Consider the following 12,438-nt stretch of genomic DNA (forward strand, 5'->3'; position numbering starts at 1 on the left):
CATCCCTGGTGATGCTCTGCCAGGCCTCTACTGCAAATGTCTTCAGTTCCTGTTTGTTCATGGGGCATTTTCCCTTCAGTTTTGTCTTCATCAAGTGAAATGCTTGCTCAATCGGATTCAGGTCAGGGGATTGACTTGGCCATTGCATAACATTCCACTTTTTAGCGTTAGAAAACTCTTTGGTTGCTTTTGCAGTATGCTTCGGGTCATTGTCCATCTGCACTGTGAAGCGCCGTCCAATGAGTTCTGAAGCATTTGACTGAATATGAGCATATAATATTGCCTGAAACACTTCAGAATTCTTTCTCCTGCTTTTGTCAGCAGTCACATCATCAATAAATACAAGGGAACCAGTTCCATTGGCAGCCATACATGCCCACGCCATGACACTACCACCACCATGCTTCAGTGATGAGGTGGTATGTTTTGGATCATGAGCAGTTCCTTTCCTTCTCCATACTCTTCTCTTTCCATCACTCTGGTACAAGTTGATCTTTGACTCATCTGTCCATTGGATGTTGTTCCAGAACTGTAATGGCTTTTTTAGATGTTGTTTGGCAAACTCTAATCTGGTCTTCCTGTTTTTGTGACTCACCAATGGTTTACATCTTGTGGTGAACCCTCTGTATTCACTCTTGTGAAGTCTTCTCTTGGTTGTTAACTTTGACACATATACACCTACCTGCTGGAGAGTGTTCTTGATTAGGCCAACTGTTGTGAAGGGGTTTTTCTTCACCAGGGAAATAATTCTTCTGTCATCCACCACAGTTGTTTTCCGTGGTCTTCCGGGTCTTTTGGTGTTGCTGAGCATTCTTTCTTTTTAAAAATGTTCCAAACAGTTGATTTGGCCACACCTAATGTTTTTGCTATCTCTCTGATGGGTTTGTTTTGATTTTTCAGCCTAATGATGGCTTGCTTCACTGATAGTGACAGCTCTTTGGATCTCATATTGAGAGTCAACAGCAACTGATTCCAAATGCAAATGTCACACCTAGAATCAACTCCAGACCTTTTACCTGCTTAATTGATAATGAAATAATGAGGGAATAGCCCACACCGTTCCATGAAATAGCTTTTGAGTTGATAGTCCAATTACTTTTGGCCCCTTAAAAAGTGGGAGGCACATATAGTAACTGTTGTAATTCCTACACCGTTCACCTGATTTGGATGTAATTACCCTCAAATTAAATCTGATAGTCTGCAGTTAAAGCACATCTTGTTTGTTTCATTTCAAAGCCATTGTGGTGGTGAATAGAGGCCAAAATATGAAAATTCTGTCAATGTCCCAATATTTATGCACCTGACTGTATATATATATATATATATATATATATATATATGGTATAGAAGGCGGCACTCACAGGACTTCCACACGGTAATATATTAAAGGACAATTAGACCATCATGTAGCCGACGTTTCAACTCCTTTATTGGAGATTTTCCTCAGGGATCAACCAAAAATACAAACACGTATGCTTATATAGACAAATCCGAAAGAACACTCACCCGTGTAGAGCATGATCAGAGTTCAGCCCTGGGGGAGGTGACATCATCAAGCAGCGCCCCACTGCTGGGGCGTGCGGCGTCCTCACACACCAGGCTGCATCTGGTAACCATAGTGATAGACAACATCTCTAACCCAACACCAAAACAACAAATGACATCAAAAGACAAACGTTAAAAACACTAAACAGGGTTGGCACAAGGTTTGCATAACATGCAGCAAGTCATGAATTATATATCAGAGGTAGCCAAGTATAGCTCCCCAAAGAAAAAACTATGTCACTAGACCAATGTTATATATTGCTGCATCAAATCTGTGTAAGGCTGAAAACAGGGCTTGAACCCATGAAGGGATATCACATAACATAATGGCATGAAACTGTGGATCTGTATACACATATGATATAATAAAATGGCGTGGGACTGTGATGTATCAGACCGGAAACATGTAAAAAATAGGAAAAAATAAAAAAATGGATAAAAAATAAAATTAGAATAAAAAAGAAAAATGAGGTATAAAAATTAAAAATATTTTAAGAGACAAATATTATATTAGAAAAACAAATAATGCACAAAATGAAAAAACCACTATATGAAAAAATGAGTGATGAAATGTCACTAGTAACTGTAAATGAAAGATATGAAAAACTATAAAAAACATGACAAGTGTAGATTCTCATTAAAGCCAAACGGGACCACGCTGTTCATTCTGTGGATCCATCTTGCTTCCATCTTGAGGAGTGCTTTCTCCCCGTCACCTCCTCTCGGTGATACTGGAATGTGGTCCACTAATTTGTAGGACAGGGATGCAAGAGAATGTTTAAGTTCTTTGAAGTGGCGAGCCACTGGTTGGTCTGATTCCCGTCCGTTTAAAGCCAATTGAATAGCAGAGCAATGTTGGTCGATTCTCTCTCTGAATTGACATATGGTTTTGCCAATGTAGACTAAGCCACACTGGCATTTAATGACGTAGATTACAAAGGAGCTGGTACAGGTTAGTACATGTGTGATAGGAATCTTCCGTCCTGAATAAGGGTGCAAGATGTAATTCCCTGTTTCCATGTAGCGACAGGTTACGCAACCCAGACATCTGTAACATCTGGGTTTTTTTGTAAGAAAATTCTCCACCATTGGAGTAGTAAAACCTGTCACATCGTTTTTTATTAGCCGATCACGAAGATTCGGGCCTCTGCGATAACCTTGCATTACTGTAGTATCTTTGAGGCATTTAAGCCCAGGATCTGTAGTTATAATTGGCCAATGTCTTTTGATAGTGGAGTTGATAACATTACTTGCCACATTGTACGTATTTAAAAAAATCTATTTATTTTGAGATTTCTGTTTTTGGGATCTTTGGAGGCTCTCTTCTCTAGTAATTGTGAGCGCTTTGTCTCTAGATTTATGTATTTCCTTTAGAGAGTACCATCTTTGATGAAATTTATTTAACATGAGGTCCATTTGTTGTTTGGCCTCATCGTCATGGCTAACAATGCGTCTAATGTGCAGGAATTGCGAAAACGGTAGTCCCCACTTCAGTGCAATGGGATGGTGGCTCGCCGCATGGAGGAACGTGTTCCTATCTGTAGATTTGACAAATAAGTTGGTTTCTATAAATAATCCATTCCAACAAATTTACATCCAGGAAATTGATTTTTTTGAAATTATATTCAAATGTGAATTTTATAGATTCATGGATGGTATTTATCTTCTTCATGGCCCCAACGAATTCCTCTGGGGTACCCAACCAGATAACTAAAATGTCGTCAATATAACGAGTGAAAAATTGCATATGTTTAAAGAAATCAGGATTATCAAAAAAAAGAAGTTTCTCTATTTTCAGCATGTAGATGTTTGCCAATGAAGGAGACACATTAGATCCCATACTGCAGACTTGAAGTTGAAGAAAATACTTCCCATCACAGTAAAAATTATTTCTACTGAGGGGTTAGCTCCAGTAACTTAAGAAAAAAAGAGATCTCAGGACCCACATATGTTTCTTTGTGATGTAAATATTCAGAAATGGCTGCAAGGCCTTCATCATGGGGAATGCTAGTGTATAAATTAGTCACATTGATTGTACATAATAGACTAGTAGGAGATAAGTTCGTGAGAGATTGAAGTTTAACGAGCAAGTAGTGTAGGTTCCTCCTGAATTAGTGATTGTAGGTAGTAGTCCAAATATATTGAAATTGCATTGTATAGCAAATTTTGTGCCAATATAATCGGTCTACCCGGGGGGGCGGCAAGATTTTTGTGAACCTTAGGCAAGGTATACAACAAAGGGACCACTGGATGTTCCTGTATTAATGATTTTAAAGTCCTTTCAGTGATCAATTTATGATTCATGGCTGTAGTTAGAATACCATCTAATTAATTTTTATATAATGGTGTAGGATCATTTGCCAATTGTTTGTATACCTTGCTGTCACCCAATTGTCTGTATATTTCTCTGCAGTAAACAGTCGTGTTCTGTAGCACGATTGCCCGCTTTTATCCACGGGGCGAATGACAATGGGTTTGTCTTTACACAATGTGTTAAGTGCTTCACGTTGGACCATGGATAAGTTGTGCCTGTTTGCGTATTGTATACTGGAGTTGCTAAGAACTTCTTGATCGACCATGCGTGAAAAGCACCGTGGAGGCATTAGTTGAGATTTAAAGCTGTTTGTTGGAACATGAATTAGATGGTATTCTAACTACAGCCATGAATCATAAATTGATCACTGAAAGGACTTTAAAATCATTAATACAGGAATATCCAGTGGTCCCTTTGTTGTATACCTTGCCTAAGGTTCACAAAAATCTTGCCTTCCCCCAAGTAGACCAATTATATTGGCAGAAAATTTGCTATACAATGCAATTTCAATATATTTGAACTACTACCTACAATCACTAATTCAGGAGGAACCTACACTACTGAAAGATGTACAATCGATGTGACTAATTTATACACTAGCATTCCCCATGATGAGGGCCTTGCAGCCATGTCTGAATATTTACATCACAAAGAAACATATGTGGGTCTTGAGATCTCTTTTTTTCTTAAGTTACTGGAGCTAACCCCTCAGTATAAATTATTTTTACTTTGATGGGAAGTATTTTCTTCAACTTCAAGGCTGCAGTATGGGATCTGATGTGTCTCCTTTGTTGGCAAACATCTACATGCTGAAAATAGAGATACTTCTGTTTTTTGATAATCCTGATTTCTTTAAACATATGCAATTTTTCACTCATTATATTGACAACATTTTAGTTATCTGGTTGGGTACCCCAGAGGAATTTGTTGGGGCCATGAAGAAGATAAATACCATCCATGAATCTATAAAATTCACATTTGAATATAATTAAAAAAAAATCAATTTCCTGGATGTACAAATTTGTTGGAATGGATTATCTATAGAAACCAACTTATTTGTCAAATCTACAGATAGGAACACGTTCCTCCATGCGGCGAGCCACCATCCCATTGCACTGAAGTGGGGACTACCGTTTTCGCAATTCCTGCACATTAGATGCATTGTTAGCCATGACGATGAGGCCAAACAACAAATGGACCTCATGTTAAATAAATTTCATCAAAGAGGGTACTCTCTAAAGGAAATACATAAATCTAGCGACAAAGCTCTCAGAATTACTAGAGAAGAGAGTCTCCAAAGATCCCAAAAACAGAAATCTCAAAATAAATAGATTTTTGTAAATACGTACAATGTGGCAAGTAATGTTATCAACTCCACTATCAAAAGACATTTGCCAATTATAACTACAAATCCTGGGCTTAAATGCCTCAAAGATACTACAGTAATGCAAGGTTATCGCAGAGGCCCGAATCTTCGTGATCGGCTAATAAAAAACGATGTGACAGGTTTTACTACTCCAATGGTGGAGAATTTTCTTACAAAAAAACCCGGATGTTACAGATGTCTGGGTTGCGTAACCTGTCGCTACATGGAAAAAGGGAATTACATCTTGCACCCTTATTCAGGACGGAAGATTCCTATCACACATGTACTAACCTGTACCAGCTCCTTTGTAATCTACGTCATTAAATGCCAGTGTGGCTTAGTCTACATTGGCAAAACCATATGTCAATTCAGAGAGAGAATCGACCAACATTGCTCTGCTATTAGATTGGCTTTAAACGGACGGGAATCAGACCAACCAGTAGCTCGCCACTTCAAACAACTTAAACAGTCTCTTGCATCCCTGTCCTACAAATTAGTGGACCACATTCCAGTATCACCGAGAGGAGGTGACAGGAGAAAGCACTCCTCAAGATGGAAGCAAGATGGATCCACAGAACGAACAGTGTGGCTCTGTTTGGCCTTAATGAGAATCTACACTTGTCATGTTTTTTATAGTTTTTCATATCTTTCATCTACAGTTACTAGTGATATTTCGTCACTCATATTTTCATATAGTGCTTTTTTCTTTTTGTACATTATTTGTTTTTCTAATATAATATTTGTCTCTTAAAATATTTTTCATTTTTATTTTTTTCCCTCATTTTTCTTTTATATTCTAATTTTATTTTTTATCCTTTTTTTTATTTTTTACTATTTTTTACATGTTTCCGGTCTGATACATCACAGTCCCACGCCATTTTATTATATCATATGTGTATACAGATCCAAAGTTTCATGCCATTATGTTATGTGATATCCCTTCATGGGTTCAAGCCCTGTTTTAAGCCTCACACAGATTTGATGCAGCAATATATAACGTTGGTCTAGTTACATAGGTTTTTCTTTGGGGAGCTATACTTGGCTACCTATGATATATAATTCATGACTTGCTGCATGTTATGCAAACCTTGTGCCACCCCTGTAGTGTTTTTAACGTTTGTCTTTTGATGTAATTTGTTGTTTTGGTGTTGGGTTAGTGATGTTGTCTATCACTATGGTTACCAGACGCAGCCTGGTGTGTGAGGATGCCGCACGCCCCAGCAGTGGGGCGCTGCTTGATGACGTCACCTCCCCCGGCGCTGACCTCTGATCATGCTCTACATGGGTGAGTTTTCTTTCGGATATGTCTATATAAGCATATATGTTTGTATTTTAGGTTGATCCCTGAGGAAAATCTCCAATAAAGGAGATTGAAACATCGGCTACATGATGGGCTAATTGTCCTTTAATATATTACTGTGTGGAAGTCCTGTGAGTGCCGCCTTCTATACCATATACTACAATGGTGTACATCACCCCCGGGAGAGCACCAAGGCAAGATATTTATTTGACTTTAGTGGAGTGCCAGTCTTTATATTGCTTTATATATATATATATATATATATATATATATATATCCATCTTTTTCTTTCTCCCCTCTTTCTCTCTCTCCCTCCCGCCTCTCTATCTCTCGTTCTCTCTCTATTTATATATATATCTCTCTCTCACCTCTCCTTTCTCTCTCTCCCTCTTCCCCCCCTTCTTTCTCTCTCTCTCTCCTTCCCTCCCGCTTCTTTCTCTCCCCCCTTCTCTCTCTCTCTCTCTCTTTCCCTCTCTCCTTCCCTTCCCCTTCAATCTCTCTCTCCCCCTTCTCTCTCTCTCTCTCTCTCTCCTTCCCTCCCCGTCTTTTTCTCTCACCCCCTCTCTCTCTGTCTCTCTCCTTCCCTCTCCTTTCTCACCCTCTCGCTCTCCTTCCCTCCCCTTTCAATCCCTCTCCCTCTCTCTCTCCGCCCCTCCCCCTTTCTCTCTCTCTCTTCTCTCTCTCTCTCTCTCTCTCCTTCTCACCCCCTTCTCTCTCTCTCCCCTTATCTCTCTCTATCCTTCCCTCCCCCTTCTATCTCTCTCTCTCTCTCTCTCTCCTTCTCACTCTCTCTCCATCCCTCCCCTTCTCTCTCACTTTCTCTCTTTCTCTCCTTCCCTCTCCCCTCTATCTCTCTCTCCTTCCCACCCCCTTCTCTCTCTCTTTCTCCCTCTCTCTCTCTCCTTCCCTCTGTCTTTTCTCTCTCTCTCCTTCACTCTATTTTCTCTCTCTCGCTCCTCTCTCTCACTCTCTCTCTGTCCTTCCCTCCCCCTTCTCTCTCTCTCCCCCCTTCTCTCTCTCTCTCCTTCCCACCCCCTTCTCTCTCTCTCCCCTTCTCTCTCTCTATCCTTCCCTCCCCCTTCTATCTCTCTCTCTCTCTCCTTCTCACTCTCTCTCCATCCCTCCCCTTCTCTCTCTCTTTCTCTCTCTCTCTCTCCTTCCCTCTCCCCTCTCTCTCTCTCTCCTTCCCACACCCTTCTCTCTCTCTGTCTCCCTCTCTCTCTCTCCTTCCCTCTGTCTTTTCTCTCTCTATCCTTCCCTCCCACTTCTCTCTCGCTCCCCTTCTCTATCTCTATCCTTCCCTCCCCCTTCTATCTCTCTCTCTCTCTCTCCTTCTCACTCTCTCTCCATCCCTCCCCCTTCTCTCTCTCTCTCTCTCTCTCCTTCCCTCTCCCTTCTCTCTCTCTCCTTCCCTCCCCTCTCTCTCTCTCTCTCTCTCTCCCTCTCTCTCCTTTTCTCCCCCTTCTCTCTTTCTCTCCTTCCCTCCCCCTTCTCTCTCTCCCCGCTTCTCTCTCCTCTCTCCTTCCCTCCCCCTTCTATCGCTCTCTCTCCTTCTCTATCTCTCTCCTTCCCTCCCCCTTCTCTCTCTCTCCTTCCCTCTCTCTTCTCTCTCTCTCTCTCTCTCCCTCTCTCTCTCTCCCACTCTCTCTCTCTCCTTCCCTCCCCCTTCTCTCTCTCTCTCCCCTTCTCTCTCTCTATCCTTCCCTCCCCCTTCTCTCTCTCTCTCTCTCTCTCTCCTTCCCACCCCTTCTCCCTCTCTCTCCTTCCCTCCCCCTTCTCTCTCTCTCCTTCTCTATCTCTCTCCTTCCCTCCCCCTTCTCTCTCTCTCCTTCCCTCTCTCTTCTCTCTCTCTCTCTCCCTCGCTCTCTCTCTCTCTCTCTCCCACTCTCTCTCTCCTTCCCTCCCCCTTCTCTCTCTCTCTCCCCTTCTCTCTCTCTATCCTTCCCTCCCCCTTCTCTCTCTCTCTCTCTCTCTCTCCTTCTCACTCTCTCTCCATCCCTCCCCCTTCTCTCTCTCTCTCTCCTTCCCTCTCCCCTCTCTCTCTCTCTCCTTCCCACCCCCTTCTCTCCCTCTCTCTCTCTCTCTCCCTCTCTCCTTCCCTCCCCCTTCTCTCTCTCTTTTTCCCTCTCTCTCTCCTTCCCTCTGTCTTTTCTCTCTCTCTCCTTCCCTCCCCCTTCTCTCTCTCTCCCCTTCTCTCTCTCTATCCTTCCCTCCCCCTTCTCTCTCTCTCTCTCTCTCTCTCTCTCTCCTTCCCTCTCCCTTCTCTCTCTCTCCTTCCATCCCCCCTCTCTCTCCCTCTCTCTCTCTCCTTTTCTCCCCCTTATCTCTCTCTCCTTCCCTCCCCCTTCTCTCTCTCTCCCCGCTTCTCTCTCCTCTCTCCTTCCCTCCCCCTTCTATCTCTCTCTCTCCTTCTCTGTCTCTCTCCTTCCCTCTCCCTTCTCTTTCTCTTTCCCTCCCCCTTCTCTCACTCTCCCTCTCTCCCTCTCTCTCTCTCCTTCCCTCCCCCTTCTCTCCCTTTCTCTCCCTCCCTCTCTCTCTCCTTCCCTCCCCCTTCTCTCTCTCTCCCTCTCACTTCTCTCCTTCCCTCCCCCTTCTCTCTATCTCTCTCCATCTCTCCCCCTTCTTTCTCTCTCTCTCTCCCCTCCTTCTCTCTCTCTCTCCTTCCCTCCCCCTTCTCTCTCTCTCTCTCCTTCCCTCCCCCTTCTCTCTCTCCTTCCCTCCCCCTTCTCTCTCTCTCTCTCTCTCTCTAGGATTTTCAGTCTGTCTGCATTATCCTCCACCTTTCTGTTTATCTATACTTGTTGTTAGACTGTGCATTACAGAAATAAATGTATTTTTTTATACATCGCTCAAAATAAAAGTGGTTTTTAAATATTCCTGGGACATAACTTTGGATTTTTCTGTTTAAAAGAGAAAATGCTGCCATCTGTTATGCTAATACCCAGATAAGTACACAGGGCCAAGTCTGCGGAGGAAGATATATAAAAAAAATATATGATAGGACATTAAAATGTGCATAACGTTACCCTTTTAACTACCATTTAGGTGGACATTTTGCAGGCTTGTCTTTTTAATAGACTGGCATTTTAGCCTATGGCATGAAGTAAGGCTAAATGGATTTTAAACAAAGCCTAATTACTTAAAGTTAGTGAAGTCCATCAAAGAGGCAGCAATAAGACATTGGCAAGTACTGTACGACCTGAATGCTGCAGAGGGAGAACCAGAGAGGGAATTTATCTAAAGTATGTACACAAACTCGCGGCACACAGAAAATCTCATCGGAACAACAGTGTTCATTTTCCATAATTTATCTGCATTAATAATAGAATTGATATATTGTACGAGATACATTTATCATGTAGGTTTTTTGTTCATTTTTTCTCACTATGAATAATGAAGATTTTGTGGAGATAAAAATCACCTAATAATTGCAAAAACAAAAATGAAACCTTTAATGTTCTTACAGGGCTCCATCGGGTCCATGGATTTGATAATACATTGTTCTGTATGAAGGAGGCTCGATAGTCATGAATAGGTTATGAAAAACCCCTAGTGAAAGATATAAAGATATACTTGTGAGCTAGTTATTATCAGTGGATTTAAATGTAAACCCTCATGTAATGCTTTCTATTCTATTGATATCGCTGGCATAATCAGAGGCCTATACTAGTCATGTACAAATGTTGTAAGACTCCCCCCATGCCGTGCATATTACAACACATTCTCTGGTTACTGTTATGCAATGCAGAGCCCATTATGGCATCCAGTATACAACACAGTGTACAGTACATTAAGGCCCATATTCAATTTGGAACGAAAACACCTGGGGTATACTTGGGGACCCCCCTGGAGTCTAGTTCGCTAGTTTTGAACCTTGTCCCCCAACTGTGGGTTTTTTTGCGAAAAAGTTTTGGCGATGACGTCATTTCGCCAGGCGGAAAAGTATCGCCGTATTCAATTTCAGAGACTTTCCGCCTAGGCGGAAAGTCAATGCAATATAATAGGCGAAAAAGTTTCGGCTATGAATAGCAGGCGGAAAAAAGTGCAGAATTGGGGTTCTGGGGTGCAACGTTACGGGAACCCCCGTCCAGCCTTAAGACAGTCCCCCAAAAGTAAACAGTGTAAAAATAAAAGAAAAATAACACTTAAGAACTCCCCAAAAAAGTACTTTCAGTTTGGTGGCAAAAAAACCCACAGTTGAGAGACAAAGTTCAAAACTAGCGAACTAGACTCCAGGGGGGTCCCCAAGTATACCCCAGGTGTTTTTTTAGATTGCAGGTGCTTGCGGCCGGTGGATTTTTCATGATTTTTAAATCTTTACTTTAGCAACTTTTGAATATGCTACCCCCCATTTTCAGGTACCCCACATTTGCTGGGACTAGTTATTTCACACAAAAAACCTGCTAAATGCTATTCACCACTAATGCAAAGACGCTAATTAGAACCTTTTGAGAACATTTAAGTACCCCAAATACCTTCTGCAGGCCTATTCGGGGGTATCCATAGTGATCCCCCATGTCAATGCATCTTTTGGGGGGCGTCAGGCTGATTTCCCCAAATCTGACAGGACTTTTCGCCTGTTTCAGTTTTGCCGGGTGCCGTTTTCGCATCCTTTGAAATTGAATATGGCGAAAACACGCGATGTAGGCGGAAAGTCCGGCAGATGAAAGGTCCGGGACTTTTTGCCTCAAATTGAATATGGGCCTAAGTTGGCAAATGTACAAAGCTGTAATCAATCTGGTGGCTAGTGCCTAATATTTAGCCAAATTTGGTTGGTAGTGGAAAATGATGAGCTCCATCCAGTATCTGGTTTTTATAGTTGGGCCCAATGTAGTGGTTGCTGGCGTATGGTGGGCAAATATGGTGGCTACTGGACAAATCTGGGGCAAGGTGGCTAGTGAGCAAAAGTTGCGACCAATCTGGTGGCTATTGGGCAATACTGAGTCCATGGTATACTAGGCTTGATCCAGAGACGGACGCTCTGAACGAGCGCTCGCTCTGAATCAGGGCGTTTTTTTTTGTTCGACCTCCTGGCCGCTCGCATAGCTGTGGATGACCACCCACAGCTATTGTGAGCGGCCAGGTTGATGATCGCGATGGTCTTGACCATCGCGACCATTGGGCTTGTGACGAGACCCTTGTGGTAGGGTCTCATGGCCGCAAGCCCCAGAGAGCTTCTGACTCTAATAGAGCTGGAAGCTCTCCCACTGACATCACTGGTGATGTCAGTGGTTCCGCCCCCAAACGGCAGGCGTTCCTTCGAGAATGCCTCTATTTGGCCAGCCACCACCCCTGCCCACCTACCAAACGGGGCGAGCTGTCAATCACCATCGACAGCTCGCCCCCTTTGGTGCGAGACCCGGAGCGACGGAGCACCCGGAGCTAGCCGGGTCTCGCGCATGTGCACGACGGAGCCGGCTCCGTCGTGCGCATGCCCAGTGGGCAAACATCGACCCGGTTGCGAGCGCTTGCGACTGGGTCTGAATCAGGCCCACAGTTCTGTAAATTCAATGATCCAGCTGATGTAGAGAATTTATAAATAAATAATTAATTGTAATAGACGGAATTATTTGTGCATTCCAGGAAAAGCAAAATAATGTCCCTGGAATGCATATGTGTAATACTAATTGCGTGATACCTGGGGAAAGTATGTGGTCATGTGACACTTTTTGGGCATGAGAATGGGATATCAGCTGGAAAAGCATGATTGTAGTTATGAGCCCCATTCAGGGGTGATGCTAATGCATTCGCGGCTGCGATTTCTTTCAGATTTGCAGCTGTGATAAAATATAAATGCCAATCTCAGTCTTCCCCTTCTGCAGTTGCAAGGCCTGGAGATGGCACGCCCTTAGATGTTCACTTTCAATGTCCATGTACATATGAAATTCCCCGCTGTACTGAAACAGCCCACCA

The sequence above is a fragment of the Taudactylus pleione genome, unplaced genomic scaffold (assembly GCF_031769625.1).
Source record: "Taudactylus pleione unplaced genomic scaffold, aTauple2 ptg000887l, whole genome shotgun sequence".
NCBI classification, from domain to species: Eukaryota; Metazoa; Chordata; class Amphibia; order Anura; family Myobatrachidae; genus Taudactylus; species Taudactylus pleione.